Here is a 23,880-nt window from a genome sequence, read left to right on the forward strand (position 1 = left end):
GAGGTGTGAGCACAGCGGGAGTGGCCGTGGGGAGAAACGGGCACACGGAGAACTGGGGCTGGAGAGGAGAGGAGCAGCCAGGGGATCAGGCAGGGATGGTTTGGGAACGGCCAGGGTGATCAGGCAGGGATGGTTTGGGAACGGCCAGGGTGATCAGGCAGGAATGGTTTGGGAACGGCCAGGGTGATCAGGCAGGAATGGTTTGGGAACGGCCAGGGTGATCAGGCAGGAATGGTTTGGGAACGGCCAGGGTGATCAGGCAGGAATGGTTTGGGGAATGAAACCAGCGATGGTTTGGGAATGGCCGGGGGATGAAAAGAGAGATGGTTTGGGAATGGCTGGGGGACAAAAAACAAGGATGGTTTGGGAATGGCCAGGGAATGAAAAGAGGGATGGTTTGGGAGCAGCCAGGGGACAAAAACAGGGATGGTTTGGGAATGGCTGTGGGATGAAATCAGGGATGGTTTGGGAATGGCTGGGGGATGGAAACAGAGTCAGTTTGAGAACAGCCAGGGGATGAAATCAGGGATGGTTTGGAAGAAGTCAGGGCACCAGGCAGGGATGGTCTGGGAGCAACCAGGGGATCAGGCAGGGATGGTTTGGGAATGGCCGGGGGATCAGGCAGGGACCGTTTGGGAATGGCAGGGACAGTTTGGGAGCAGCCAGGGATGGTTTGGGCAGGTGCTCCCTTGTCCTGTGGTGGAAGAACAGCCCCAGGCTTCCGTGCCTGGCAGCAAATCCCATCCGTGCTCCCGGAGCATCCGCAGCCTCCCACTCCCAGCTCACAACGGAGACGAGCGGCGCGGCCCCGGGATGTTCCCTGGGCACCCAGCAATGGGGTTCAGCCTTGGAAACCCCTCTCTCGTGGGTCCCAGACCCCTGAGGGTGGGCACTGCCCACCACAGAGCCCCTCACAGCCACCGCCTCCCGTGGGGGCCACCCTCAATGCCAGCTCCCACGCAGTGGCCCTGGGGACCACTCCGGGCCACCGAGGGGAGCCTGTGGCCAGCCAGGCCTGAGCCCGTTGGGGTGCCAGGGTGATGCCCACGGGCTGTCCCCACGTGTTGTGCCCCTGCTTGTGGCACGAGGGAGCAGCACAGGAGCTCTGCCCATCCCAGGGCATCGTCTCACTCTCCCTCACCCCCTCCTTAACAATTTTCCCTCCAGAACCGACCCCAGCACCTGCCCCAAACCCCACGGAGGGCGGAGGCGGCTCTGGATCGAGGAAGAGGCAAATCCACGCACAAATCCCAGGCTGGAGCCGCCGGGAATCCCGGGACGAGCTGAGCCCGGTGCGGTGCCCCGGGGCAGACCCTCCCCAGGACCCTCCCCGCTTTTCCCGGTCCCTATCCCGGTTTTCCCGGCGCTGGGACCGGCGTGCACGGGACGGGGTTGACGTCAACGGGCTTTCAGCGGGATGATGGATGGCACGGGAAGGCGCTCCCGGTGCCGAGCGCCGGCCGGGAAGCGCTGCCCGCCCCGCACCGGGAAAGGCTCCGGGGAACCGGCCCGGGGTCCCCTGGGGAACGGGGGGAGCGCGGCCGCAGCTCCCCCCGTTTTCGGCGCAGCGATGATTTTGGGGGGTTCGCATCCCGGCTCGGAGCCTGGGCGATGATTTAGGGGTGCCGGCAGTCGTGGGGCACCGGGGGGGGGGGGGGGGAACCCCCGGCGTTATCCCCACGGGGGTCGAGACCCCTTCCTCTCCCTCCATCCCTCCTCCCGGAGCCCCCGGAGCGCGCATCCCGCTGCTCCCCGGTAGCGCAGCCGCGCCGGGCATCCCCAAATTCACCTTCCCCGCTCCCCCCCGCCGCCGGCCGGGGATGCTCCGGGGCAGGTGCGGCCCCGCTCGGCCCGCTGGCCGCGGGGCCCGGGGTTGTCGCCGCTGTCCCGGAGCGCCGCACCCCGCGGGCACTCACCGCTGCCGCCGCCGCCGCCGCCGCCGCCGCCCGTGCCCGCTCCTCCCCCGGCCCCGGCGGGCTGCTGGGAGCGGCGGGCGGGGGAGCCCCGGGCCCGGCCCCGACGGCGGAGCGAGGAGGGACCGGCACCTCCCGAGGGAGCGGCCCGGGAGCTGCGCGAGGGGAGGGGGCGGCCCGACCCCACAGGGCAGCGGCAGGACCGCGCCGCCGTCAGGTGCATCCTAAGGGATGATGGATGGAGGGGCCGGACCCCAGGAGCCTCCGGTTGGACCCTACAGGCTTCAAGTGGATCCTGCAGCCAGCAGCTGGACCCCAAAATCCTCCAGCTGGACCCTACAGCCTTTAGCTGGAGTCTGGACCCATCAGCCAGAGCCTGTGAGCCACCAGACGGACCCTAAACCCAGCAATTGAACCCCAAGAGGCACCAGAGGGATCCTAAACCCAGCAATTGAACCCCAAGAGCCTCCAGAGGGATCCTACAGCCAGCAATTGAACCCCAAGAGGCACCAGAGGGATCCTACAGCCAGCAATTGAACCCCAAGAGGCACCAGAGGGATCCTGCAGCCAGCAATTGAACCCCAAGAGGCACCAGAGGGATCCTACAGCCAGCAATTCAACCCCAAGAGCCTCCAGCTGCACCCTATACCCATCAGCTGGACCCTACACCCATTAACCAGACCCCAAGAGCCTCCAGTTGGACCCTACACCCATTAATCAAACCCCAAAAGCCTCCAGTTGGACCCTACACCGATCAGCTGGACCCCAAAAGCCTCAGGTTGAACCCTACACCCATCAGCTGGACCCCAAGAGCCCCCAGCCAGACCCTACACCCATCGATGGGACCCCAGGAGCCTCCAGTTGCACCTTACACTGAACAACCCGACCCTACACCCATCAAACGAACCCCAAAGCCCCCAGCCGGACCCCACACCCCCCCGCTGGAGCTCGAGACCCTCCAGCTGCACCCTCCAGCCAGCAGTGGGACTCTGGAGCTGCCACCTGCCCCTTCTGTCCCAGCTGGACCCCAAGAGCAGCTGCCAACCCCGCTGCTGTCACCTGGACCCCAAGAGTCCCCAGGCAGAGCGCCGGGAGCTCCGGGCTGAGCCGGAGCCGCCGCCGATCCCGCTCGGGGAATGCACAAAGCTCCAGCTCCGATCCCGCTGGAGCAGCCACGGGGACACCATGGGGACACCATGGGGACACCATGGGGACACCATGGGGACACCGGGGTGCCCTGGAGCTCCTGAAGGGAGGAGGTTTGGGCGCAGAGGCGGCGATTCCGGCGCTGCCCTTGGACTCACCTTGGCTGCCGGGATCCAAACACCGATTTCCCTCTAGGCAGCGTCTCCCTGCTCCCGGTGAATTCCTCCGGCGCTCTCCCTGCGTTGCCTCTGCCGGCTGACATGGAGCCACGTGCCAGGAGCAAAGCCTCCTTCACCGCCTTTAACTCTGTCCCTCCCTAAAATCCCGCAATTCCCAGCTCCCCATCCCATGGGCGGCACCTCGGGCGTTCCCGATCCCGGGATTAGGGCCTGGGGAGCGATTTGGGATCGGGGTGGCTCAGCGAGCGCAAGCATCCATCAGTGCAGGGAGGATGTGGGATAATTCTCCCCGCGGCAGCTGCTGGAGGGAAAAACTGGGATGCAGCAGGTCCCGGCAAAAGGAAAGCTGGTTCAGGAACAGGAATAGCTGAAAGAACTAAATATGGAAACTTGGATAAACCAGCGCTGAAGGAGGGAGATGGTTTCCTAACGGGATTCAAAGCATATAAACAAACTCAGGGAGGAGGGAGGTTGTCCAGAGGGGCCTTGGTGAGGAAGAGTTTGGAAAACCAGCTGGAATTCTCCCAGCAGGGAAGGCTATTCCATGACATTTCCAGCTTTGTGGAGGAAGTGCCACCCCTGGGAACACATTGTCGGGGGGAAGAGATAACGAAAACAACGTCCCTAAAAGATTCTCCCAGGGATTTTTTTTCCAGCTGCTTTTTGATGATAGGGAGTTTCACAGCAATGGAGTCCTCCGTTCCACTGGAAGCTTTTTTTGCTTCCTTTGGTTTTTCTGGGATCACCAACCTCACACTGGGAAGGCTTTGGTGCTGCACATTCCGGGCTGGGGCTGTGGTGGCACCAATTTCCTGGGAATTGCTCCCCTGGATGGACGAACCCCAAGCCTCAGCCTTGTCCTGAGATCCCATCAGAGCTCTCCCATCTCCGATGTCTCTTAATTCCTTAAGGAGCTCGGCTTTGCACCTTCTGCTTTCCCTTTTGGGTTTGTGCCGGCACCACGGGGGCGGCTTAACGCGATTATCCCGCTAAAACTGCCCTAAGAGGATTCCCGGGGCTGGGCTGCAGGGTGGGCACGGGGATGATCCTGCTGGATGTGGGGGAGCCTCTGAGGGTGACCCCAGGATCTGCGGCCCCCTGTGGGTGCCACGAGCTGCCATGCCCTGGGATAGGGTGGAAAATGGATCCTGGAGAGAGGGGGAGGGAGTGGGGATGGAGACACAGGGAAAAGGTGGGAATGTCGGGGCTCTGGAGCTGCTGGGGGGGCGGTTTGGGGCTGCTCTGGGAAATCCTGGGGCTTCCCAGGAAATTTTGGGACTTCTCAGGGAGGTCCTGAAGCTTTCCAGAGGACTGAGGCTTCCCAGGAGGGTCCTGCAGCTTCCCAGGGATATACTGGGGCTGCCCAGGAGGGTCCTGGAGTTTTCCAGAGGAGTCAGATTTCCCAGAAGGATCCTGGAGCTGCCCAGGGAGGTGCTGGGGCTTTCTCAGGAGGATCCTGGAGCTTCCCAGAGGAGTCAGATTTCCCAGAAGGATCCTGGAGCTGCTCTGGGGCATCCTGCAGCTTCCCTGGGGCTGCCCAGGAGGGTCCTGGAGCTTTCCAGAGGAGTCAGATTTCCCAGAAGGATCCTGGAGCTGTCCTGGGATATCCTGGGGCTGCCCAGAGAATTCTGGAGCTTCCCAGAAGGGTCCTGGAGCTGTCCTGGGGTATTCTGGGGCTTCCCAGGAGGGTGCTGGGGATTCCCAAGAGTGTCCTGGAGCTTTCCAGAAGACTGAGCCTTCCCAGGAGGGTCCCAGAGCTGTTCTGGGGCATCCTGGGATTCCCAGGAGATTTTGGGATTTCCCAGGAGGTTCCTGGAGCTCTGCAGAGGACTGAGGCTTCCCAAAAGGATCCTGGAGCTGCTCTGGGCTATCCTGGGGCTGTCCTGGAGGCTCTGAGGCTGCTCTGGAGGTCCTGGAGCTGCACCTGGAGAAGGGTTATGGAAAGGGGCTGGTTTATGGCAGGATTGGGAATCCCTGTGGGGAATAAGCCTGCCCTGGCTGTGGGATGAGCCCTGGCCCCTCTGGAAGTGCCCAGTGGGATGAGCTGCTGGAGCTGGGTCAGCTCCTTCCCTGCTCCCTGCTGGAGGCCGTGTCCCACTTCTGGCAGGAGCAGGAGCCGTGTGGAGACGCTGGAAAATCTCCTGGCAGGAGCAATCGGGTCACCAGTGCTCACCAGCTGGATACTGGGGCAGCCAGGGGGTTGAACTGGGCAGGAGGTGCTTTCCTGGGAAATCCTCTCCCCACTGCCAGCACGGTGGGAATATTGGGAATGAGGCTTCCCAGTCAGCACCAGGCTGAGCAGCTCAGCTCCCAGTGCTGATCCTAAACTTTTGGGGTTTTTCCTGATTCCTGTGGGCTCTTCCTTAGGAAATGAGGGCTGGGAGAACGAGGGAGAGCAGGATTCCTTTGGGAATTCCCATCTGGATCAGAAAAGGTAACATTTCCCAGGACACAGGTTCAAACCTGAGCACAAAAGGGGACCCACAAGCCCAGAGCTGACCCTGGATCATCCCTCGGGAATTTTGGGTGTCTTTGGCAACACCCATAGATCAAATTACTTTCCCAGAGGTTTAATTTCAAAGCAGAAGGGTTAAAAAATTCAGTGTCCAGGCACAGATATCTTCCTAAATATCCTTAAATATTATATGGATCATCCCAGCTAGGATAGGCAGCACGTGGGAGGTGGCACTTCCAGCTGGGAATATGACACAAAGGGTCAGGCCCCAAAATCTGGCCCTAAATGGCCCCTTTTTCCTGCAGATCCATAAAGCAGCGTGTCCATGTGCAGAAAGAATCGATTTCCAGGTTTTCCCCGTGCCTGTGGATTATTGCCCCAAAGCAACAGCTTGTTTGGGATAAATCCAGAGTCCTGCTGGAACGGGAATCCCGGGGGATGGCGTGGGCTGAGCTGGGAAGGGCCAGCCTGGTCCCTGCTGCTCTGAGCTGATTTCCCTTGGTGCCAAACGAATCCACGGCTCCCAAATCCAGGTGTGGGGTGCAGTGGGAAGCGTGGGAGGGATGGGATGGGCAGGTGGAAGGTGCTGGATGAGTCCAAACTCATCAAAGCGCCACCAAATTCCTGCGAAATCACTTTCTCCTTTCCTTTTTTTTCCCCCCCCCCTCGCTCCGTTTCTTGTTTTCCTTGGCTGCTCCACGTTCCGGGCAGGCTGACAGGGAGCTCTGTGGAGCTGCAATCCCTGTGGGAAAAGCCGAGCAGCTCCAGACAATGGATCCATTGCTGCTGGGAAAGGGAGCAGGTGGGGAGGAAACGGAGCCGCACAAAAGGATCCGCGGCAAGAGGAGGAGGAGGAGGAGGAGGAGGAGCAAGGGGGGATTGTCCAGAAATCCCTGGAAAAGGGCTGGATCCAAGCTGGGTGCTCCGACAGCTGGGCCTGGCAGCAGTGCTGGGGAATTAATTAATAAATGAGGCGTTTTCCAGGGAATTGTGGGGATGAATGGTCGGCCTCGGTGCTGAAACAGGAGGAAATGGCTCAGAAATTTGGGAATTCAAAAAAAAAAAAAAAAAAAAAAAAAAAACAAGAAAAAGAAAAAACAAACCCCAAGCTGGAGCAGCCGTGAGGGTGGGGAATGGATTTGGAAGGGTTCAATTCCAGGCTGGAGCAAGCTGGGATAGTGGGAAGGGTCCCTGCCCATGGCAGGAGGTGGAGTTGGATGATCCTGAATGTCCTTCCAGCCCAAAGCGCTCCATGATCCCGACTTTTATTGCTCTTGGCTGCCTTGCAAGTGCCCTCAGCCTCAAGACTTCCAATAAAACTGCAGGAATTTCGCTGCAAGACATTTCCCACTCCAGTGCCAGCACGGAGCCTCCGGGGCAGCCGAGCTCCCAGCCCACAGAGGACACAGAAATTTGTCCCATTTCCTCCATTTTTTTCCCACAAAACCCACAAATCCCAAATCCCTGTGCTTGCAGGGAATGGGATTTTGTCCTCTAGCAGGGCAGAGCCATCAATTTTGGGAAGGGTGACTGGAAGTGCAGCAGCCCCGTGGGATCTGACTTTCCTTTCTCGTCCCAAACAACATTTCAAAGGGATTTTCTTTTTATAACCTGAACAATGATATTAAAAACGCTATTAAAAAAAGAAACTTGGCCAGGCTGCAAATTGGGCCACCAGAAAGGACAATGAGGAGGCAAAAAGATGGAGTCACTCCTAAGGAAAAGGGAATTTTTTCATGGCAGAAATCCTGAGGTAGCATGAATCACCTCTCAGTGTGTCCTGGAGCCAGGAAATCTGGGAATTGGGAGAGCTGGCAGGAGCAGGGCACAGACTTTGGCTTGAAGCAGCTCCAGGATAGCAGGAGAAAATCTTCCTGTGCTGAGGGAGCAGCTCAGGCAGGATCCTCTGGAATGTCCCTGGATGATCCCTGGGATTGCACTGCCAGGGGTATCCCGCTGTTAAATGGATGTGCAGAAAGGAAAAAAAAAAAATAATGTTGGAAATGCAAAAAAATTCCATTAGAAAACTACTTTACTGAGCTATTAATTGACTTAATGAATCCATGAAATCCTGAGACTCCTGCCATGGATAATAACATGGGTGGGAACCAATTCCTTGGGTTCCTGCACGGAATTGTGAGGATCCACAGGATGAAAGTGTGCCAGGGGAAAAAGGGGATCCTGGAGGATCTTTGGGATGGGATCCCTGCAGGAAAGGAGATGGCAATTCCCAGATGAAGGGGCTGGGAATGAGGCAGCAGCAGCTCCTGGTGCTGCTCCAGCCCTCTGTGGCTTCAAGGAAAAGTTTAAAAGGAGTAAAAAAAATCCACCTCGCATGGAAATACAATTCCCCTCACTACATTTCCTCATAATTCCCATCGGATCTTGTTCCAGAATTGATGGATTTGAGGGGAATGTCAAGGCAGCCTTTGCTTCCCTTCCCTTTGGGGCTGCTTTTGTTTGTTTTTTTTTTTTTTCCTCAATATCAGCTGCCTCGAGTCTCCACTCAGAGAGAAAAAGGATCTTTAATTCCTTTATCTATTTAAGTCGATTTCAGGAATATTTTTCTCCCACAGTGTGAACAATCAGAACTCTGTGGCCTCCCAGATATGTAAAACAGTTCTTTTTCTTCTTTTGTGGGCAGATACACTTAAGCTACATAATGGGACTCTGGGAGTGAGTCAACTCAGGAACGCTGGATGTATTTAAATTCCACTTCAAACACTCCTATTTAAAAAATTCCCAGAAAATGCCAAATCCTGGTGTGAAAAAAGTCCACTGCAACTCATATACCTAAAGCATTTTTACCCAACATCTTTATTTACCACATATTACAAGTGGTACAACACAATTTATTACATGGATACGTGACAGAGATGCAAACAAGCTTGAAAAACATCGCAGCATTCCTGTTTTTTTGTTTGTTTGTTTGTTTGTTTTTGTTTTGTTTTGTTTTTTTTTAATAAAGCAGGAAAGGCTCCCCACACGAGGCCTAAAGCTGGACAGGCAGGGATTTAGGACACGGCAGATCCGACAGAGCCAGAGTTTGGCTGCCCCTCAAGGCACGGTCACCCCTGAGATGCCTCCCTGTTTGTCCCTGTCCTTCCCGGTTTGTCCCGGTCCCTCACGGTCCCTCAGGTTTGTCCCCGTCCCTAACGGTCCCTCAGGTTTGTCCCCTTCCCTCCCGCTTTGTCCCCGTTCCTCACGGTCCCTCAGGTTTGTCCCCGTCCCTCCCGGTTTGTCCCGGTCCCTCAGGTTTGTCCCCGTCCCTCCCGGTTTTTCCCCGTTCCTCACGGTCCCTCAGGTTTGTCCCCGTCCCCTCACGGTCCCTCACGCTCCTCCCGCCCACTCCCGCCTCGCCCGCAAATCTCGCGAGATCGCCGCCGGGTCACGCGCCCGCGCGCGCCGCCGCGGCCCAGCCCGGGGAAAGGAAGTGGGGGGGGGGGGACACAAAAAAAGGCGGAGCCTCCGCCCCGCCGCCTCACGGCCTCGCCGCCATCTTGTTTCTCGGCCGCTCGGCACTCACTCCGCTCCGGCAGCCCCCCTTTTCCCCCCCAACCCCCGCCTCCCGCCGGCCGCGCCGGAGGCAGCGCGGGCAGCGGGCGGAGCAGGCGGAGGTCGCGGCGCCGGCCGCCCCGGTGAGTACGCGGGGAGCGCGGCGCGGGGGGGAGGCGGCGGCGGCGGCGGCCCGTGAGGGGGCGCGGGGCGGGGGCGGCCTGAGGGGGTCGCTGCGGCCCCCCCCCCCCCCCCAACCTCAGCAGCGGCTGCGCTTGGATTGGCTGGGGCGCTGCGCGCGCGCTGATTGGCCGGCGCGGGGGAGGCGGGCGCGGGGAGGCGGGCGCTGATTGGCTGGCGGGGTGCGGACCGGAGAGAGGACAGCGAGCGGACCGTTGTCCCGCGCGGGGCGGGGGGGGGCGGCGAGGCCGGGCCCGGGACTCGGACCCGCCGCTCTGAGAACCGGGATTCGGGGCTCTGAGAGCCGGGATTCGGGGCTGGCAGCGCCCGGGACCCGCCGCTCTGAGAGCCGGGATTCGGGGTTGGCGGAGCCCGGGACCCACCGCTCTGAGAGCCGGGATTCGGGGCTCTGAGAGCCGGGATTCGGGGCTGGCAGTGCCCGGGACCCGCCGCTCTGAGAGCCGGGATTCGGGGCTCTGAGAGCCGGGATTCGGGGCTGGCGGAGCCCGGGACCCGCCGCACTGAGAGCCGGGATTCGGGGCTCTGAGAGCCGGGATTCGGGGCTGGCGGAGCCCGGGACCCGCCGCTCTGAGAGCCGGGATTCAGGATCCCTGGAAGGGTTCAAAGCCAAGGTGGATAAGGCCTTGAGCAACGTGGTGTAGCGGAAGGGGTGGAACGGGATGAGCTTTAAGGTCTCTTTCACCCAAACCGTTCCCGGTTCTGCGATTCCAAGGCAGGTTGTGATCCTGACCTGTCTAGAGAGTGGCAGGCGGTAGAGAGGAACTCGGGTGCTTAGGTTTAGGTTTGATTTTAGGAGGAAATTCTTGGTTGTGAAACTGGCGAGGAGCTGGAATGGATTTCCCAGAGAAATCCTGGATCCCTGGAAGTGGCCAAGGCCAGGTTGGACGGGGCTTGGAGCAGCCTGGGACAGTGGGAGCTGTCCGTGCCCATCACCCACACGGTGATTTTTAAGCTCTCTTCCAACCCTTAACATTCTGTCATTCCATGTTCCCATGCTTCTGTCTTACCAATCTTTGGGATTTTTGCCATCCAGGGCTCCAGAAGCTTCTTCAGGCTCTGCCACAGCATTGGGCAGGACTGTGACAAGGCAGCCAAGAATTTCTGCTGTTTTCTTGGGCGTTGTTTAATCTGTGCTCAAAAAGCAGCAAGAGCTGTGAGAACACCTTTGCTCTCCCTAAATCCTGCTTTTTTCCCCCCACCCCGAGCTGGGGGAATACAGAAATGCCCCCAGGTAAATCCCAGGAATGCCAGCAGTGTGTGGGTGTGGCCAGGAATTCTTTTGGGCTGGGTGGGATTTCTGTTCAGGGGGGTTCCTCGTGTTTGAGGGGTGTCAGGGCAGTTTTGGGGTGGCTGAGCTGTGTCCCAGGGCCACCTCCAGACCCTGGAGCAGATTCCAGGTTGCCACAGAGGAAGGAACAGTAGCCCTGGCTGCTTCTGGAACGTGACTTCCCAAATCATTTCCGAGCTGTTTCTCATGGTGAGTGGAATCTTTTCCATGGATTTGGGAATGAATCTTCCCTGTCTCCATTGCTGTCTGAGCATGGACAATTCAAAGCCCATGAGCTTTTCCTCCAGCCCTACAAACCAAACTTCCTTGGCAGCATCCCAGGCTTTTCCTGAGTTGTGTTTTTTTTTTTTTTTTTCCTGAAACGAGATCCTGCTTTTGGACTGGGCTGTTCCTGCTGGGTCTGTTTGTCCTCAGCTCACCTGGGCATCGTGGTGACAACAATGTCACACCTGGCTGTGCCATAACCAGGGACAGGATCCCAGGGAATGGCTGGAGATGCTCCAGAGGGGATTCAGGTTGGATTTAGGGAAAGGTTCTGGGGATTTTTTTGGTGCTTGGGAACATTCCCAAGGCTGCCAGAACTCCAGGAATGTTTGGACAACACTCCTAGGGATGCCCAGAGTGGGATTGTTCAGAGTTTGGACTGGATGATCCTTGAGGATCCTTCCAGCTGAGGATATGGTGGGATCCAGCTCAGGATACGGTGGGATCCAGCTCAGGATACCGTGGGATCCAGCTGAGGATATTGTGGGATCCAGCTCTGGATGTGGTGGGATCCAGCTGAGGATATGGTGGGATCCAGCTCAGGATATGGTGGGATCCAGCTGAGGATATGGTGGGATCCAGCTGAGGATATGGTGGGATCCAGCTCAGGATGTGGTGGGATCCAGCTGAGGATCCCGTGGGATCCAGCTGGGGATATGGTGGGATCCAGCTCAGGATATTGTGGGATCCAGCTGAGGATGTGGTGGGATCCAGCTGAGGATGTGGTGGGATCCAGCTGAGGATATGGTGGGATCCAGCTGAGGATATGGTGGGATCCAGCTGAGGATCCCATGGGATCCAGCTGAGGATACGGTGGGATCCAGCTCAGGATACGGCGGGATCCAGCTGAGGATCCTGTGGGATCCTGCTGAGGATACGGTGGGATCCAGCTCAGGATACGGCGGGATCCAGCCGAGGATATGGTGGGATCCAGCTGAGGATCCTGTGGGATCCAGCTGAGGATACGGTGGGATCCTGCTGAGGATCCCGTGGGATCCAGCTCAGGATACGGCGGGATCCAGCCGAGGATACGGTGGGATCCAGCTGAGGATACCGTGGGATCCAGCTCAGGATATTGTGGGATCCAGCTCAGGATATGGTGGGATCCAGCTCAGGATGTCGTGGGATCCAGCTGAGGATCCCGTGGGATCCAGCTGAGGATATGGTGGGATCCAGCTGAGGATGTGGTGGGATCCAGCTGAGGATGTGGTGGGATCCAGCTGAGGATATGGTGGGATCCAGCTGAGGATCCCGTGGGATCCAGGTGAGGATACGGTGGGATCCAGCTCAGGATATGGTGGGATCCAGCTGAGGATGTGGTGGGATCCAGCTGAGGATATGGTGGGATCCAGCTGAGGATATGGTGGGATCCAGCTGAGGATCCCATGGGATCCAGCTGAGGATACGGTGGGATCCAGCTCAGGATACGGCGGGATCCAGCTGAGGATCCTGTGGGATCCTGCTGAGGATACGGTGGGATCCAGCTCAGGATACGGCGGGATCCAGCCGAGGATATGGTGGGATCCAGCTGAGGATCCTGTGGGATCCAGCTGAGGATACGGTGGGATCCTGCTGAGGATCCCGTGGGATCCAGCTCAGGATACGGCGGGATCCAGCCGAGGATACGGTGGGATCCAGCTGAGGATACCGTGGGATCCAGCTCAGGATATTGTGGGATCCAGCTCAGGATATGGTGGGATCCAGCTCAGGATGTCGTGGGATCCAGCTGAGGATCCCGTGGGATCCAGCCGAGGATCCTGTGGGATCCAGCTCAGGATCCCGTGGGATCCAGCTCAGGATCCCGTGGGATCCAGCCGAGGATCCCGTGGGATCCAGCCGGATCCCTGGGTGCTCATTCCAGGCAGGAACAGGTGTGATCCCAGCCGCTCTCTGGTGACCTGGAGCCCGGCATTTCTCCTGCCTGCCCGGGCTGTCCCTCGTTAAGTTCGTGCTTGGTCGAGATAAATCCAGTTTGTCCAGGCACATTTTCCTGCCCCACGGGGATCAGGTGGATTCCTGGAAGCGCCCCGGAGAGGCAGGTGGCAGCTACAGGGTCCAGAACATTCTTTTATCCCCGTGTTTTCCCAGTAACTTTGGAATTCATGGAATGGTTTGAGGTGGGAGGGATCTAAAATCCCATTCCATGGCAGGGACACTTTCCCCTGGCCTTGGACACTTCCAGGATCCAGGGGCGGCCACAGCTTCTCTGGGAATTCCCTTCCAGCCCCTCCCCAGCATCCCAAGAGAGAATTCCTTCCCAAAATTAACCCAATCCCTCTGGGATTTCAGAGCAACAACAGCTGCAATGATTGAAATAAACCCTTTAGGGCTCCCTAAATTCATTTAGTGGGGTTTTTTTTCCACAAATAAACCCGTTACTGCAGGGCCTCCCAAAATTAATTTGGGGATTTTTATCCTCCACAAATAAACCTTTTACTGTAGAACTTCCCAAAATTAATTTGGTTTCTTTTTTTCCCCACAAATAAACCCATTACTGTAGGGCCTCCCAAAATTAATTTGGGGATTTTTATCCCCCACAAATAAACCCTTTACTGTAGAACTTCCCAAAATTAATTTGGGGGTTTTCTCCCCCATAAATAAACCTATTACTGTAGGGCTCCCAAAATTAATTTGGGGTTTTTTACCCCCCTACAAATAAACCCTTTACTGTAGAACTTCCCAAAATTAAGTTGAAGTTTTTATCCCTGCACAAATAAACCCGTTACTGTAGGACCTTCCAAAATTAATTTGGGGTTTTTTCCCCCCGACAAATAAACCCTTTACTGTAGGGCTCCCAAAATTAATTTGGGGGTTTTCTCCCCCATAAATAAACCTATTACTGTAGGGCTCCCAAAATTAATTTAGGGTTTTTTTCCCCACAAATAAACCCATTACTGTAGGGCCTCCCAAAATCAATTTGGGGGGTTTTTCTCCCATAAATAAACCTATTACTGTAGGGCTCCCAAAATTAATTTGGGGGGTTTTCCCCCCATAAATAAACCCTTTACTGTTTTTTTTTTTTCCCACAAATAAACCCATTACTGTAGGGCCTCCCAAAATTAATTTAGGGTTTTTTTCCCCACAAATAAACCCATTACTGTAGGACTCCCAGAATTAATTTAGGGTTTTTTTCCCCCCCCATAAATAAATAAACCCTTTTACTGTTTTTTTTTTCCCTCACTTTTTTTTTTCCCCTCTTTTTTTTTTTTTTTTATCACAAATAAACCCTTTATTGTAGAAGTTCCCAAAATCAATTTGGGGTTTTTTTCCCCCACAAATAAACCCATTACTGTAGGGCCTCCCAAAATTAATTTGGGGGGTTTTTCTCCCATAAATAAACCCATTACTGTAGGGCTCCCAAAATTAATTTAGGGTTTTTTCCCCCCATAAATAAACCCTTTACTGTTTTTTTTTTTCCCCCCACAAATAAACCCATTACTTTAGGGCTCCCAAAATCAATTTGGGGTTTTTTTCTCCCATAAATAAACCCGTTACTGCAGAACTTTCCAAAATCAATTTGGGGTTTTTTTCCCCCATAAATAAACCCATTACTGTAGGGCTCCCAAAATTAATTTAGGGTTTTTTCCCCCCCCCATAAATAAATAAACCCTTTTACTGGTTTTTTTTTTTCTCACTTTTTTTTCCCCCTCTTTTTTTTTTTTTATCACAAATAAACCCTTTCTTGTAGAACTTCCCAAAATTAACCCGTTTTTATTGCCAGGAGGAATTCTTGAACACTCTGTGAGCACCGGCTGTTCCCGTGGGTCATTCCCAAGCAGGGCAGAGCAGCTTTAGCTCCTTTGGGATGTGTTTGGGCAGTCAGAATTCCAGAATTCCAGCCAGGCATCCCTCTGTTCTGCAGGAAAGGTGCTGGGTTTGTTTCTCATACCACCCAAAGTACCTCACATAATTCCAATAGTCAGAATTCCACAGCTTCCAGGCCCTGGTTTTTATCTGAGGAATGCCACAGGAAGAGAACAGAGTGTATTTGTTTTTATTTTTATTTTTTTTTTTAAGGCCGTGTTTTAACCAATTCTATTCCCCCAAATCATCAGGAAGATCTATTTTTAAATTAATCTCTCCTCGTTATCACAGTGATTTAATCTGCAGGGCTTGGCTTTGCTTCCCAATATTTTTTCCCCCCCTGGATAATCCTGTCAGCAGGAAATTATAGCTTGGAATTACAGCTCGAAATCCATCGTGGCGTTGTTGATAAAACTGGGATTTGTGCTTCTAGAGGTTAAAATATCCCCTGCTTTCCACAACCTCCTTATTGCGGACCGTTCCCATTCTTTACCCACAGCATTCCCAAATTCCCAACCCATCCAGGGGCTCCCAAAGTGCTGCTGGAGGGGGCAGAGTGAGGCTGGGTGTGCTTAAAAGCCAAGGGAAATTCTTGGTGTTGCTCCACCTGCGCTTCCAGCCGGGAATTTTGGGAATTTTTCATCCTTCCCAGGCCTTGGGGTTTGTTCCAAGGACTTGGAAAACCTGCCTCTCTTTTTTCTTTTTATTTATATTTTTTTTTCTTTTCCCTCATCCTATGGAATGTTCGTGGGGCGGTGCAGCCTCGTGGAGGGATCCCAGGGAATGTCCCCGTTCCCGCTGGAAGCACCAAGGTGGGATTGGGGGATCCAGCTGTGGGAAACTCAGGACAAGGAGCTGCTGGAGAGGGTCCAGAGAGGATTTGGGGTGTGGAGGATGTCCCTGATGAGGAAGACAGCGGGAGCTGCCCCCGCTGGAGTTAATTATCCCTGAAAAGCACCAGATCTATCCAAGCTCTCAGGGATCCTCGTGGGGAAAAAACCGCAGCGACTTCCACTCCGCAAGAGCTTCATCCCTCTGGGCACATCCCAGCCGCACCTGGAGCTGTCCCTGCGCCACCGGCTCCGTGTGGCCCTGCCTTGCATGGGGCTGGGTGATCGCCGAAGGTCCCAAAATTTCCAAAATTCCGCAATTTCCCAAATTCCGCGCCCCGCGCACGTGCGGCCCCCGCGCCCCGCCGGGGAGGTGTGGCGGGAACCGCCGTGATTGACAGGCGCGCTGGCCAATCAGCGGCCGCGCCCGCCGGCCTCCTCCGACGTTTGAATAGGAGGCGAGGCGGCCAATGGGGGCGGGGCTGGGGGGCGGGGCTTGCCTGACCCCTGCGGCCGCCGCTCAAGGTAACTTTAAAGCAGGAAGCGGCCGGCGAGGCTGCGCCGCGGCGCCGACCAATGGGAGCGCGGGGCCGCGGGGCGCGGAGCCAATGGGAGAGCTCGACCGCGGGGCGCGCAGCCAATGGGCGCGGGCGCGGGGCGGGCCGGGCGCGCGCAGCGGGGCGCGCGGGGCCGCCGCCGTTAAAGGGGCCGCGGGCACGGCCCGGCCCGGGGTGGGGGCTCCCGCCGCTCCCGGGGTCACTCAAAGACAAAGCCATGGCGGGGAACCCCCGGCCGCGGGCACGGCCGGCGGTGAGTCCGGGGCGCTGCCGCCGCGCTGGCGGCGGGGGAGGGCGGCGGGGGACAGGCCGCGGCGGCGGCGGCGGCGGCGGCGGCAACGGGGGGATGCCGGCGCGTCCCGGCAATGCGAGGCGGGGGCGCGGCGCTGCGTGCGGGGTTCAACCCTCCGTGAGCGCCTCGCCGAGCGGCAGTGAGGGCAGCGGTGGGGGGAGCGGGCTGGACAAAGCAGCGGGGGTGCCCCGAGCGCGGCGGGGGCTCCCCGGTGCCCTCGGCCTGGGCGCCGCGGGGCTGAGGGGAGGCGGCGACAGCGGAGCCGCGACACCCCCAAACCGCCCCTCAGCGGGGTGCTGGCGGCTCTTTGTCGCGGTTTTTAGCGCGGGGGTCGCGGGGAGGGGGCTGAGGGGTCGCGGGGGTCGCCGCGAGCAGCGGGGCCGGGCGGGTTCCGCCGCCGCCGCCGCCGCCTCAGCCCGGCTTGGAGCGGGGCCTGCACGAGTGACCTTGAAATGCCAGCGCTGCGAGCCGCCGCTCTGAAGGACAAAGTTTGTTTGCGGCACTTTGGACCGAAAAAAAAAAAAAAAAAACAAAAAAAAAAAACAACAACAGAAATAAAAAAAAAAAAAAAAAATAGGAGTTAAAAAAAAAAAAAAAAAAACGGAGCCGGCCGAGGGCACCAAGGACGCGGCGAGATTAGAATTAAACTTGGGTTTGGCGTGCTCCTCCTTTGCTTTGCGTTGTGAAAAATCCCATTTTTCCCCCCTCTCTCTCTCTGCTGGTTGCTTTGGGAAATTCAGGAGATTTCGCTGGGAAAACTTCTCAGGGAGGTTTTTTTTTTTAAATCCGCGGGGCCTGGCCCTTGGAGCTGAGCTTTGCCTCCTGTCAGGTTCTAAGAGTGCTTTGGGCTCTTTGAATTCCAATTTAACGCTCCCTCAGCTCGGCTTTATCCTTGGCGTTGTCACATTTTCAGTGATGAAGGGAATAAGAGGAGAAATATCCCCCCCACAAAAAAAAAAAAAATATATATATATATATATATATCAGCTTTTAATAATTCAGGAATTTGGAGGAACTTCTGGAGCCGCCTGTGGGCCAGGATTGGAGAATTTCCTGTGAGCATGAAGGTCATTGTCAGCATCTGGAAGCAAAAAGAAGATAATTCCATTTATTTCCTTCATAATCATCTCTTTTTTCCTCTAGAATAATATCCCCAGAATAATTGATTTCCCTCAAAATTAAGATTTTAAGCGTTGGCAGGACACGACAAGGCGAAGAATAAAAAAAAAAAAAATCAGAATAAAAAATTGATTCCACCCAAAAATTTGGAATATTTTGATGCCTTCAGCTTGTAGGAGGCTTGGGGAAAAAAAATCAATTCTGCTTGATCTTTCTAGCAAAAAAATTATTATTAACAAATAATTCATATTTATTATTATTATTATTATTATTCCAGTTCATTTGGATTTTTTTTTTCCAGCTTTGGAGGTTCCATTTTAAAGAGTGAATTTGGGTGTCCCATCTGCTCCAGGGATTTCTTTTTGTTCTTGTTGTTTTCTAAAAGTTTAATTTTCTTTTTTTCTAAGTTTTATTCCCTATGAATTTGATTTTTTTTTTAGTTTTATCCCCTATAAGTTGGATTTTTTTTTTTAGCTTTATTCTCTCCAAGTTGGATTTTTTTACTTCTCTCTTATGAAATTAATTAATAATTAATTTGATTTTTTAAAATTCTATGTGAGTTTGATTTTTTTTAGTTTTATCCCCTTATAAGTTGGATCTTTTAGCTTTATTCTCTAGAAGTTGGATTTTTTTGGTTTTATTCTCTATAAATTTGATTTTTTTGAACTTTATTCTCTATATAAGTTTGATTTTTTTTCATTTTATTCTACCTTGATTTTCCACCACTTTGCTTCTCTTGTACATTTGATTTTTTTTAATTTCTCCTAAAATTTTAACCTGGAACTTCAAGCTTGGACAACAACTTTTTTTTTTTTTTTTTTTTTTTAATTTTTTTTCTTTTTAATTTAATTTTCCACCCTTATTTTTTGCACCAAGGTAAATCTTGAGGACATTTTTAGGGAGGTGACTTTGCTGTCCCCAACCTCAGTGAACGTGTCAGGGCTTTGGGTGCCTTTCCAGCCACGAAATTTGGGTTTTTTTTCATTTAATCAAGCTGAGATTTTGGGTTTCTATAATGGGGATGACATCTGGATATTTTAATTAAATTGCCTCATGAGGTGGTTTCTTCATTTCAGGGCTTACTGTGTTTTAAACGAATTAAATTTGGTGAGTTTGGGACCAAAAATCGTGAATTTATTTAAATTTTTAAAGCTTTTTATTCGTTAAACTTTTAATTATGATCAAGAATAATTGACTTTTTTATTTTAGAGGGTTAAAAACCACAGCAAGAACAAACTTCAGGATATCTCCAAAGCATCCTGGGAGTTCAAAAAGGAGATTTTTTTGGGGGGGGGATTTATTCCCAATTATTTCATTATTCTTGTATTTTCTCTTTATTTCACTTCCTGCTCAAATCAGAGCAGGAAGGTGCAAAATTTGCATCTTTATAACACCTAAAGCATTCTTATTTCAATTAAAAATAAAAGAAAATAAGAGAAAAAAAAATGGAATTAAAACCATCCTGACTCCCTTGGAGCACTTGAGGTTGGCCTTGATTTAGGCAGGAGAAAGGAAAAACTTCTATAAAAGTAATTAATTTTAATTTTTAATTTCTAAAAGTGAATGAAGACAGTAATAGGAAAATTGAATATAATAGGATTATATATATATATTATAATATTGAGTATATATATTATAATATTGAATATATATTATAATATTGAATATATATATATTATAATATTGAATATATATTATAATATTGAATATATATTATAATACTGAATATAATAGGATTATATATATTATAATATTGAATATATATATTATAATATTGAATATATATATTATAATATTGAATATAATAGGATTATATATATTATAATATTGAACATATATATTATAATATTGAATATAATAGGATTAAATAGCTATTTATCAACAGATACAGAAATAAATGAATTTATAGAAATACACAGATTAAAATCTTTTTTTTTTTTGTCCCAGATTTCTTTGGAATAAGGAGGTGGAAGTTGAGATCCAGATCCCTCCTGCTCATTTTGGGGCTGGTTGGGAACAGAGGGGAAGTGGTGGAGAATTTCTGGAGTTTGAAAGTGGTAAAAAAAATCCTAAATATTCCCTGAAAAAAAGCACTGCAGGCAGGCACCTGCCATGATTTTTCCAAGATCAACACAAGATTTTGCAGCCTGAACCCCTGATATCCTCACAGGTTGCATTTAATTCTTGAAATAACCTTTCAGCCTCTTAAAATTTGCTTTAAAATGGTTAAAACGTGGAAGGTTTATATATATATATTTTTAAGCAGAATTTCAGCCTCCCCTGAGTTTGTGTCCATCCCCTTTTCCCACTGTTCTGTCGGGTTTTATAACATCATTTTATAGAATATTTTTGGCGAAATAAATCAGTAAAAAGTCTTAATTATTCTGCTTGGTTTTAATTGGTTTTTAATTTGTTGCCTGTCCATAATGTTGGGATTATTTTTTTTTTTCTGTTTTAATAATTACAGTGGAATGACGACGGTGCTGTAAGTTCAGCACTTCATTAGCTTTAATAATTTAATTTAATCATTATGAATTCATTTAATTTATTTAATCATTCAACTTTTCCTGCTTCCTTTTTACTGGGACAACTTTGGGAGCTGGAGAGGGATTTGGGATAAGGGATGGCATGAGGGGGTGAAGACAGGGACAGATGGGATTTTGGGAAGGAATTGTGGGGAATGTGCTGCTTTTTCCCATGGAAAAATGGGATTTTTCCCCACAATTGTGGGAATTTTGTATGGCAAGGAGCTGGAATTTGTGATGCCACCAGGATGCTGCTGAGTTCCTCCTCCTTCCTGGCTCATTCCTTCCCTCTGGCATTCCCTGTTTGCAAATCCCTTGGAATATTTGGATAAATTTCCTTTGGGAGGTGCTCTCCAACCTCTTGGCTCGGCTTCTTACACAAGGGGGAACTTGGCAAAAGTATAAAATTGCATTTAAAATGAGATGAGATTTAAAAATCAGCAAAAATTGTCACACGGCCCTCACTGGATGGGGACTTTATTCCCATTCCCACCTCGCTTGGAATGCGGCTGTGCCGTGGATCTGGTGTTTTTCCAGGGAAAAACTCCGGATACTGCTCAGGGTGGAATTGCAGGCTCAGGGGTTTTGGGTTTATTTGTGATTTTTTTCCCCGTAGGTTGTGTTTTCCAGGAGCTGAATTGGCGAATTTTCCAAGGGGAGACGGCTCCGTTTGGCTGCTTCCCCCTTCCCAGGGCGCCCAAAAAAGAGCAGAAAACAGCATTTGTGCAAAAAAAAAAATATATATATAACCCCCAAAAACCCATCCAGAGGCGTTTTCACGCTTCCTTTGCTCTCCCATGAAGTGACACCTTCCCAGGTTTTGTCAGCTGCTGCAGGATTTGGGAATTTTGATGTTTGCCAGAGGCGTCGTGCTCCGGTGAGCGGAAAAGCTCCGACAGCCGTTGGGATATTCCTGGGATCTGCTCGGGAATCGCCTCCAGCGAGGCCTCAGCTTTTCCTGGCTTTGCTTTTTCCCCCTCAGTCTGAGAAAAAATGAAATGTTTTCCTGCCTGTAGATATCCCAGCTGTGGATGGGTTGGAGGTGATTCCTGGTTTTCCTGGTTGGTGCAGAATCCCAGGATGGTTTGGGTTGAAGGGGATTCCACCTTCCCCTGTCCCAGGATGCTCCAAGCCTGGCCTTGGACATTTCCAGGGATCCAGGGCAGCCACAGCTTCTCTGGGAAAGCTTTTCCCTCCTTCCTTGCTGCCAGGGGTTGTTTTGGTTTTTTTTTTTTGGGAAGGTTTTTTTGTTTCCTTGCTGGTGTTTCCCTCGGAGCTGTGTCCAGAGATCTCCTCAGTGGAATTCTCCCAGCCTGGATTTCATCCCAGCACACCTGGAATATCCTGGAAGGATCCTCAGGGATCATCCAGTCCAAGCCCTGAACAATCCCACCCTGGCCATCCCTGGGAGTGTTGTCCAAACATTCCTGGGGCTCTGGAGCCTTGGGAATGTTCCCAAGCACCAAAAACCCCAGAACCTTTCCCTAAATCCAACCTAAATCCCCTCTGGAGCATCTCCAGCCATTCCCTGGGATCTTGTCTCTGTTTTCCAGCAGAATTTGGGGTTGGAGCAGCCACTTCCCTCTTAAACCCCTTGGGAGCCTTTGTTGGGTGAGCTCAGGGATGCTGAGGAAGGGAATCCAGGGATGGATGGATGATGGATGATGGATGGATGGATGGATGGATGGATGGATGATGGATGGATGATGGATGGATGGATGATGGATGGATGGATGATGGATGATGGATGGATGATGGATGGATGGATGGGTGGATGATGGATGGATGGATGATGGATGGATGGATGATGGATGGATGATGGATGGATGATGGATGGATGATGGATGATGGATGGATGGATGATGGATGGATGGATGGGTGGATGGAGGATGGATGATGGATGGATGGATGATGGATGGATGGATGGGTGGATGGATGGATGGATGATGGAGGATGGATGGATGATGGATGATGGATGGATGATGGATGGATGGATGGATGGATGATGGATGGATGGATGATGGATGGATGGATGATGGATGGATGATGGATGGATGGATGGATGGATGATGGATGGATGATGGATGGATGATGGATGGATGGATGGATGGATGGATGGATGGATGATGGAGGATGGATGGATGATGGATGATGGATGGATGATGGATGGATGGATGGATGGATGATGGATGGATGGATGGTGGATGGATGGATGGATGATGGATGGATGGATGGATGGATGGATGGATAGATGGATGATGGATGGATGGATGGATGATGGATGGATGATGGATGGATGGTGGATGGATGATGGATGGATGATGGATGGATGGATGGGTGGATGGATGGATGGATGATGGATGGATGGATGGCAGGATGGATGCATCCATAGACGGATCCATGGATGGATGGATGGACCTTCATCCATTACATGTAAAATGAAATGAGATTTAAAAACCAGCAAAAATTGTCACACGAGCCCTCACTGGATGGGGACGTTATTCCCATTCCCACCTCACTTGGATGGAAGGAAGGATGGATCCGTGGAGAGATGGACAGATCCATGGATGGACGAAGAAATGGATGAACCGTGGAGGAATCCATGGATGGATGGACGAAGGAATGGATGAATCCATGGATGGATCAACTGATCAGTAGATCCGTGGAGAGATGGACAGATCCATGGATGGATGGATGAATCCATGGATGGATCAAGTGGTCAATAGATCCATGGAGAGATGGACAGATCCATGGATGGATGGATGAATCCATGGATGGATCAAGTGATCGATTGATCCATGGAGAGATGGACAGATCCATGGATGGATGAAGGAATGGAGGAATCCATGGATGGATCAAGTGATCGATTGATCCATGGAGAGATGGACAGGTCCATGGATGGAGGAATAGATGAATCCATTGATGAATTGATCAATCCATGGAGAGATGGACAGATCCATGGACGGATGAAGAAATGGATGAACCGTGGAGGAATCCATGGATGGATGGACGAAGGAATGGAGGAATCCATGGATGGATCTGATTGATCAATCCATCCATCCATGGAGAGATGGACAGATCCATGGATGGATGGATGAAGGAAGGGATGAATCCATGGATGGATCAAGTGGTCGATTAATCCATGGAGAGATGGACAGGTCCATGGATGGATGGATGAAGGAAGGGATGAATCCATGGATGGATGGATCGATCAATCCATGGAGAGATGGACAGATCCATGGACGGAGGAATGGAGGAATCCGTTGATGAATTGATCAATCCATGGAGAGATGGACAGATCCATGGACGGAGGAATGGAGGAATCCATGGATGGATCAAGTGATCGATTGATCCATGGAGAGATGGACAGATCCATGGATGGATGGATGAAGGAATGGAGGAATCCATGGATGGATGGATCGATCAATCCATGGAGAGATGGACAGATCCATGGACGGAGGAATGGAGGAATCCATTGATGAATCGATCAATCCATGGAGAGATGGACAGATCCATGGATGGATGGATGAATCCATGGATGGATCAAGTGATCGATCCATGGAGAGATGGACAGATCCATGGATGGATGGACGAAGGAATGGATGAATCCATGGATGGATCCGATTGATCAATCCATCCATCCATGGAGAGATGGACAGATCCATGGATGGATGGACGAAGGAATGGATGAATCCATGGATGGATCCGATTGATCAATCCATCCATCCATGGAGAGATGGACAGATCCATGGAGGGATCCATGGATGGATGGATGGAGCAGAGTGAAGCTGGAAAATTCCCCTATAAAACTT

The 23,880-nt window shown here is 52.2% G+C and overlaps 1 protein-coding gene across 5 annotated transcripts in view; it reads left to right on the top strand.

The window, feature by feature from the left end:
* Positions 1-9,151: 9,151 nt before the first annotated feature.
* The window catches only part of NFYC (nuclear transcription factor Y subunit gamma), a 43,837-nt gene continuing 29,108 nt past the window's right edge, over positions 9,152-23,880 (top strand). For 2 of the 5 annotated variants that reach the window (XM_053964436.1, XM_053964438.1), the window contains exon 1: positions 16,248-16,385. The gene's annotated coding sequence lies outside the window, so the exon portion shown is untranslated. Of the gene's footprint in view, positions 9,332-16,247; positions 16,386-23,880 lie in introns of those variants that run through there. The other 3 variants (XM_053964434.1, XM_053964437.1, XM_053964435.1) reach the window with 2 other exon arrangements.

The sequence above is a fragment of the Vidua chalybeata genome, chromosome 25 (assembly GCF_026979565.1).
Source record: "Vidua chalybeata isolate OUT-0048 chromosome 25, bVidCha1 merged haplotype, whole genome shotgun sequence".
Classification (NCBI taxonomy): Eukaryota; Metazoa; Chordata; class Aves; order Passeriformes; family Viduidae; genus Vidua; species Vidua chalybeata.